We start from the raw sequence: 9,295 nt of genomic DNA on the forward strand, positions 1-9,295 counted from the left end.
TGCACTAAGTGATAAACTGGCTCTGAGGCAGGTGGAGGTGCAGTGGTGGTAGCAGGGGTAGCTGTAGAGGAAGAGGGGCCGGCAGATGGTGTGGCTGTCTCATCAGAAGGAGTGAAGAATGGAGGTCTGTAGCCCAAAGCCAAAAAGTTCCTGCTGTGAGGGATAATTTTCTTGCATTCTGCAGCAGGTGGCTTCTCATCAGCATCCTCCCAAGGCACGTCAGCTTGACGGCCAAGCTGTGTAATCAGATACGGAAAGGGGAGAGTGCCTCGGACGTGGACCCTGGCCATGTAGTAGCGAATAAAGCGTGGCAGGTACAGGTCCTTACCCTCCATCACACACCATAGGAGGGTGATCATAGCGGCAGGTAGCTTCGTCTCGTGAGTACTCGGCATAATAAAGTTGCTTAGGATCTGATGCCATATCCGAGCCTCATCATTCAAGTATGCTCACTTGATTCCCTTAGGCATGGTGGTATTCTGACCCATGACCCATGGAACAGTCGGGTCAAGGGCTATCCTTGCCTTGACGGTATCCCAGTCAAATTTCATGAAGAACATGTCCTCCTCAGCCTGTTGATAACCATCTAGCTGATCGGATTTAGGCAGGAGCTTCAGAACATCCTCTATGGCCTCTTCAGTGACCAGTATCTGCTTCCCTCTTAGGTTCACTGTATCTAGGGAAGTTTTGAAGTAATTGCAGTAAAATTCCCTTACCCAAGATGCATTAACCTCAGTCAGGTTTCTCTCCAGGAAGAACCAGCCTCTTTGTTTGATTTGATCAGAGGTGTATTGCTGGAGTTCTTCTGGGATCTTCAGAGTTCTCTCCAGGTATAGGTTCCTGGAGGTTGCAAACACCGGATACTTCAGCTCGCAGTATCGGTTTGCAAACTTAATGGGATCAGTAGCAGGGAGTAGCTGGTCAGCCTTCTCCTGCGGGGTAAAGTGTTTCTCCCGCCAGGAGTCATCATGCATGATGTCTAGGATGGACATGGAGGATTCTCCTCTTTTTCGTTTGTCAGTTGTTGCCTTTTCTTTTCCTTTTCTTTGGGTGTCAGACATCCTGAAAAACAGAAAACCAGGATATAATAAAAATAGGAAAACAAGTAGGCAAATCACAAAATAAGCATATAGTGGCAAAGAAGCAGAGGAGTAATGAAAATTAGTTAAGTAAATGTGCATTAAGGATTGAATAGGAGTTAGAAGTCCGAGAAGAAAAAAAGAACAATCCAAAATGTATTAGAATGCATGTTAATTAGGAAAAAAATATCATCATGCCTTGGTTAGAAGGTTAAAGAGAATAGTGAAAAACCAAGAAGATATATGTTGAAAGTTAGGTTGGTTAGGAATGAAAAAGAGTTTAGGAAGTTAAAATTAGTGAATTAGTAAAAAATAGATTAGATTAAGTGGCATGATGATCATTCCCTAAGTAACAAAAATTCACAAATATAAGCAACAAATAACTCATAAACAAGCAAGGAAGTTGATGATGATTCATAAAGGAATAACAAAAAGTGGAATTGAATCATCCAAGATGTAATTTAGAAACCAGGAAATTGAAAAAGAATAAGAAAGCGTGCCCTGTCACTCATGAATTTGTTTGGTAAAAGCTGGGTAAAGCAAAATTGCCAAAACCAAAACATGAATGAAAATCAAAACAGTTTTCAAAAATTTGGGCAGCATTTTGGCTAAAATTGGATGTTCCCGGAAAATAATCAGCAATCAGAATAGTTCATATGAATTAAAAAGGTAGCTGCAATTACATATGATTAGCCTGAACAAGAAAGAATATTTGCAATAGCAGCATGAACAGTAAGAACAGCATATGAACGATACTAACATCACAGCAACAGCAGAATTGCGAAAAGGATAAAACAAGAAACACGAACAGAGCAATTAAACAGGCCTAAATCCACTAACCACATCCTAGGCTACCTAACAACCTATAATCCACTACAACATGCATATCTAACTAGACTAAGGAAGAACATAAACAGAAAAATATGTAAAAAACTAGAGATGGAAAGAAAGGTGGCAGTTGGCGGAACCTGGTAGGCGTAGGAATGAAATTGGGGCAGAGAGATGGGAGGGAGTGGTGGTGGCGATGGCTGACGCGGCGATTGAGGGTGGCACAGCGGCCGTGGTGGCTGTTCGGAGGCAGGGAGGGTTTCGGGTAGGTTAATGGGGGTAAGGGTGAAGGGGGATGTAAGGGAGGGGGGTGTGGGTGGTGGGTGGTGGCGCGGCGGTTGAGGACGGTGCGGTGGGGGCGGTGGTCGTGGAGGGGGAGGGCAGTAGTCGTGGAGGGAAGAAGCGGAGAGGGGAAGAAGAAAGAGAGGGAAAAGAGAGAAGGGGGTGGCACGGCGGTGTTGTTTGGGTGGTCGTCGGTGGTGCGGCGGCGAAGGGTGGCGCGGTGGCGAAGGGCAGAGAGAGAGGGGGGTGTTTGCAGGGAAGAGGAAGGAGAAAGGGTTGGGGGGCGATGGGTAGGGTTCGCGTGACTGGGGGGTTATTGAATTTGAATCCACGCGATCGCGCGGGGCACGCGGTCGCGTGGTTGGGGTGGAATGGGAGTTGACGCGATCGCATGGGTGGGTAAAAGAGGGAATGACGCGGTCGCATGAGGCATGCGACCGCGTCACTGGAAATTGTGCTAAACGCATGATTCCAGCATCGTTTTAGTGCAACTCTCTGTCTCCTTTGGGGTGTTGTGCAATCCATGCGACGCGATCGCGTCACTCACGCTGTCGCGTGGGATTGGTGTTGTGCAAGTGATGCGATCGCGTGGGTGGGGCGATCGTGTGGGTCGTTTTGTGCGAAACGCACAATGGCCGCACGATTCCAGCCTACCTCTCTGGACGTTGGGGATTTAAGCCGATCTCCAGATCACGCAGCCGCGTGAATGATGCGGACGCGTGGGGAGTGTTTTTCGCAACTGACGCGATCGCATGAGGGATGCGGTCGCGTCGCACGCCTACTCTCTTTTTTTTGTGAGCAGGTATGCAATTATGCAGTATGCAATGCGAATGAATAATATTCAGGTTCAATTGAAAAGGAAAACAAAAATAAATAACATGAAATAAAACTGAAAAAGAAACGACCATACCATGGTGGGTTGTCTCCCACCTAGCACTTTTAGTTAAAGTCCTTAAGTTGGACATCGGATGAGCTTCCTGTTATGGAGGCTTATGCTTAAATTCGTCCAGAAATCTCCACCAATGTTTGGAATGCCAATAGCCTCCGGGGTCCCAAACTAGGCATGTAAAGCTTCTGAGTATCTTCAAGCAGATTGTCAGGCTCCCGGGGTGACGAATGTCAGAATAGATTCCAGGATTCCAAACTTTGCTCTTAAATCCGCCTTCGTTTTGATCTATATTTTTCCATCCGGGCGGTTTAGAAAGTAGATTTTCACCAAGATGACCAAACGTTTTCTGAGATCCATTCGATTGATCATGATGCCAATCCGTGCACTTCGAATTGAAGCGTGGAACCTTATTGAACCTTGTGCACCAACTCTGAGTACGAGCCATTTCCCTCTTACTCTTAAAGCCACAGAGAGCTCTAAGCTGGCCATTTGTTTCAAGCAAACCATATTCAAGTGGGAAAATAAAGCTAAAGGTTACGGATTGTACCCATTTGAAGCTTGTATTGGGTGGTAATGGCCTTGGGATAGGTGTTTCCAGTGGTTCTGTGAGTTCTACTCCCTTGTGATCGTCTGTGAATTCCTCCACTTCCTTGAAAAATTCTTCAAATGCATCTGTGTCCTGATCAGAGTCTCCTATGTCTTCCTCATCACTCAAGTCATAAACAGGAGGTTGAGAGAAATCTACCTCCGCATCATCGTATTCACTTGGGGAAGATTCTTCGATCTCAGAGAATTCACTTGCTGATGCAAGTTCACTACTGGGGGAACTTGATTTGAGATTATCATCATCAAGGAAACTTGCTTCTTGGATTATTCCATCTAGTTCTTCATAAAAGACTTGCTTTGGGAGTTGTGCACTATCCTCCTTAGCATCAATTATAACGTTTTTGACAGAATTCTCCATAACTCTGGATTTCATGGAAGTTCAGCGTCTCCTAAGTCTTCAACCAACACTTCTTCGTTTACAATGACAGCTTCCTCTACTTGTTCCAGTACGAAGTCATGCCCTGTTCTGTCCACTAGAGTTTCTAGTATCTTCTTCATGCTACGTTCTTCTGTAGATTATCCACATGGGGCTGTGGGAGGTCCTTGAATGTTCGAACGTCTAGAAGATAATTGACTGACTGCTTGCTCTAGTTGATGAAGGGTTGTTTGAAGTTGATCTACTGTTTCCTTGAGGCGAACCTCTGATTCTTGGGGTGATAGATTTGGACGTGGTATATGGGGAAGTGGTGGTGTCTGGGAGTAATTGGATTGGAATTTGGGTAAATGAGGATCATATGGTAGTGAATGGTGAAAAGGAGCTTGTGAGTGTGGTGGTGCAAAGTTATGTTGAGAGGATGGCCTATAAGCACAGGGTGGGGCTTGTTGGTAGTTACAAGGTTGTTCACCATGTCTATTGGCTTGGTATGCATTATAGAATGGTCTTTGTCCATGATATCTTGGAGGGTGTTGTTGCCTAAAGGGTTGATCAGATCCTCTTGGCTCCATCCATCTTTGATTGCTCTGACCTTAATGCATGTTCCTGTTATAACTTTTACTCCTTTCAACAATATTAGAACCAAACTCAAAGCGAGATGGGTGAGAATTCATAGTAGCTAATGGAAATAAAAGTTAAGAAAATAAAGACAAATAAACAAATAAAAGGAAAAATATTTACAATAACCAATAATAAGGCACACAATTGCAGCTCCCCGGCAACGGCGCCATTTTGACGTTAGGATTTTTGCTAGTAAAGAATTTTGTAAAAATAGTCGCGTTGTAGATATAGTTTCTAAACCAACAAAAATCCCTTCGTACAAACGTTTTGGTTGTCACAAGTAACAAACCCCTAAATAAATTGATAACCGAAGTATTTAAACCTCGGGTCGTCTTCTCAAGGAACTGCAGGGAAGTATGTTCTTATTATTGGTTATGAAGGTTGTAAATTGGGGTTTTGAAGATGAGGAAAAAGTAAATTAAATTGCAATTAAAATAAGTAAAAGACTGTAAAGTAAATAAATAACTGTAAAATAAATTTTTGGCAAGGTATGAGAAATTAGAAGTCCTATCATAGTTATCCTTATAAATGATTATGAAGATTGAATCTTAATTCCGCTCAGTTGATCTTTACTTAAAGTAAAGAAAGGTAAAGTGACTAATTAGTTTGATCTTCGAATCCTAGTTAATCCCTAAGGAAAGATTGGGATTATTGAAGTTCAATTCAATTAGCAAAGATAACAATTATCAATCATGTTTGAGTTTGATAACTCCTGAGTTACTGATTTCTTAACCAAGACCAAAAGGGAAAAAGTAAATCTACTGGAATAAAAATGTCTTCAGATTGGAAGCAACAGTAGTATAAATAAAAGAAAGCAATAATAAACTGAAATACCTCAAATAGCATTAATTCAAAGAGTAATCTGTAATCATGGAAGAATTCATAAACTAAATTGAGAAAACAAGTAATTAAAAAGGAATGTTGAACCTGATAAAAAGATAATCTTGAAAGCGAATAAAATCCTAAATCTAAATCCTAATCCTAAAGAGAGAGGAGAGAACCTCTCTCAAAACTAAATCTAAATCATGAAAAGTACTAAATTGGAGACTCTCTACTGAATGGATGCATTACCTCACTTCATAACCTCTGATCTGTGCCTTCTGGACTTGGATTTGGGCAAAAAAGGGCTTCAGAAATCGCTGGGAGCGTTTTATGTAATTTCTGGTGCGTGGCCTCTGTCACGCGTCCGCGTGGGTCACGCGGTTGCGTCAATTGGAGTTTTCCTTGCCACACAGTCGCTTCAATCATGCGTCCGCGTCAATCACGCGGTCGCGTTACTGCCAGTTTCTTCAAAAACTCCGTTTTATGCTTTCCTTCCAATTTTGTATGTTTCCTTTCCATTCTTTAAGTCATTCCTGCCTTAGAAGATCTGAAACTACTCAACACAAGAATGGAAATAAAGGGTAATTAAAATAATTACTTTTAAAGCATAGGAAACATGTTTTTCACATACATCACATAATAATGAAGGGAAAGTAAAATCATGCAATTAACATGAATAAGTGGGTGAAGGACTGAATAAATCACTTAAATTAGGCACAAAATATATCATAAAATATGGGTTTATCATAAACCCCGTTTTTATGGTTTATCATGCATAGAATCTAAGGGTTTTATAAACGATCTTCCACACTTATTCATATAAAACTGCATGATTTCGTGTCTCTTTCCCATTTTACCTCATAGATGAAAATATGTTTCTTTTGCATCAAAATTGAGATATTGTAATCATCCTCTATTACCATTAGATGCGTTGTCCGTTTGTTAAGTGATTTCAGAAGTTATAGGGCAAAAATGGCCAAGAGGAATGAAGTAAGCATGCATGAATGGAAAGAGCATGAAACAAATTAAAGAATTGAAGTTTGGACATGCACGCGCACGCGCACCGTGCGCGTACGCATGGATGCGCTCATTCAGAGCCAGCGCAGTGGAGCCGAGTGAGGAGCCGGCGCGCCTCTATGGCTGGGCCATATTCCTTATGACGCTCGCGCATACCTTACGCCTGCGCGCAGGTTGTAAAAGACCCCAGGGACGCGTACGCGTGCAGTGCGCGTATGCATTGATGTGCGCACATGATTTTTTAAATGAAACACGTGCCCAGCGATTTCAAGGGGTTCCCAGGCCCTGTTTTGGAGCACATTTTGGAGGGAAAAGCTTAAGAAGACCAAGGATTAGGAGTGTTAGGACAATTAGTCATAATTCTAGATATTTTGGAGAGTTATTTACATTTTGTTTTTAGAGAGAGAAACTCCAACTTCTCTCTAGGTTTTCATTTCCTCCATTGCAAGTTTCCTTTGAATTCTTGGTGAGATCTATTGCTAATTGACTTTTTGTTTTGCTATAAGTGTAGATCTACTCTTCTTCTACTTTTAATTGATGTTCTTTTGGTTCAATTTCTTAGATCTAGATTTGGTTCACTTTGTTACTTTGAATGTGGATTAATGAATTGAGGTTTCACTCAATTGTTTGATTGTTGATGATTGTTTGGATTAGATAGTTTTAATTCAATTCTGTTCTTTCAATTGCATTCATGTTTTCTATGATTGCCTACCAATTATTTGTGATAATGACAACCTTAGCTATGGAGTAGATTTTTCTCACTTGGCTTAGGGGTTGAGTTATTGGAGACACTTGAATAGTGGATATCAATTGTAGATTATGAATTGAGAATTGCTAATTGACTTGGAGTGTGATAAACCATTATTTTATAGTTTATATTGTGTTTAATTGCGTGGTGTTATCAAATCTTTACCCACTTATTCATATGATTAGCATGTATTTACAACTCCTTCCTAAAATTACTCCATAGTTGAAAACTTACTTCTTAGAGACTTTTAATTATGTGTTTTAATTCTCCTTTATTCCATTCGATGTCGTGACACCTGTGTTAAGTGTTTCAGGCTTTATAGGGCATGAATGACTTGGAAATTGGAGAGGAGGCTTGCAAAAATTGAAGGAACACAAGAAATTGAGGAGATGACCAGCGAGAAGTGACCAGACACATGGATTAGAAATTACAGTGATGCGCTCGCGTGCCTGACACGAACGCATGGATTGGAAACTGCACAAGTGACGTGAATGCGTGGACGACGCGCACGCGTGGCAAGGCAAAACGCTGGATGACACGAACGCGTGGATGACGCGATCGCGTGACGTGCGCGATCTGTAGAATTTGCATAATTTGCTGGGGGCAATTTTGGGCTATGTTTTGACCCAGTTTTCGGCCCAGAAAAGCAGATTAGAGCCAGGGAACATGCAGAGACCAGGAGAGACATTCATTCCGCATAATTTTTAGTTTTAGATCTGATTTTACTCCTCCTCTAGGTTTTCTCTCGACACATTCATAGTACTTAGGATTTTGTTTTTATTACTTTTTGCATTGGGATATTGAGAAGAGTTATTACCTCCGCCAAGACTTCATCATTCTAGTTCATTTTCCTTACTTGTCACTTACTCTTTCATATCCTTAATTTGTTCAGAATTACTATTGGATTATTTTTAGAATTTAATAATGCAAGAACTATTTTTATTTTGAATTGGTCTTTTTGATTATTATTTATCATGTCTTCCTTTATTTTCCTTTCTTATTTTGTGAAGTTTACATTCATAATGAGTGAGTAGTTCCCTAACTTGATTGGGAGTTGATTGAAAGGAGGACCTTGAGTTGGAATGCTCAAGAGTAAAATTGTAATTGGGTTTATTGTTAGATCGCCCTCTAGTCACTAACACTAATCCTTCCCAAGGAGAGGATTAGAACTTGTGAACATAAATAGACTTCCAACTTGCTTGACTTTCCTCTACCTAGTAAAGGATAACTAAGCAGAACAACCTTCAATTATCAATTAATCTTGGGAGAACTCCAACAAGGATAGAACTTCCGACTAGTCTACTCCCGGTCAAGATTTTTATTTAAATTACATAAATTCTCTGATTTAATTCCCTGTTTATCAAACTCAAACCATTTTGGAAAACATCTGATTAATAAAACAGCACATCTTTCTGCAACTCGTTGGGAGACGACCTGGGATTTATACTCCCAGTATTTTAATTCTGATTTTGTGACAACTCTTCTAAATTGATAAGCGGATTTTTGTTGGTTAAGAACTGTACTTGCAACGTGTCTCTTATATTAATTTCTTAATCCGCCAATTTCCGCCACGTCAATTTTTGGTGCCGTTGCCGGGGAGTTGCAATAGAGTGCTAAGTTATTGATTGGAATTTATTTATTTGTATTTTATTTTATTTTGCTACTATGAGCTGCATGTTTTTTTCATTAAATGATGCGTTCACTTCCTGATCTATGCTTTCCAGTATTTGATCCTGAGATTGAAAGAACTATTTCACGTATAAGGCAAGCTCGGCGTCGGTTAGTCCTCTCCGAGGGCGAATCTGAAACGTCACTTGAGGAAGAAACAAGCTCCCTTTCTACTGATTCGGTTGATTTACGTGCAGGTGACATGGCAGCACCTAGGAGAGTTACTATCCAGGAAGCTGGAGCCCCTGATTTTACACTGCAACCGTATCAAGCGCATCACCCAGCGGTGGCTGTAGATTTTGAACTCAAGACTGCACTACTCAACTTGATGCCTAAGTTTCATGGCTTACCTGCTCAAGAGC

This window comes from Arachis hypogaea, chromosome 20 (assembly GCF_003086295.3).
Source record: "Arachis hypogaea cultivar Tifrunner chromosome 20, arahy.Tifrunner.gnm2.J5K5, whole genome shotgun sequence".
NCBI lineage: Eukaryota > Viridiplantae > Streptophyta > Magnoliopsida > Fabales > Fabaceae > Arachis > Arachis hypogaea.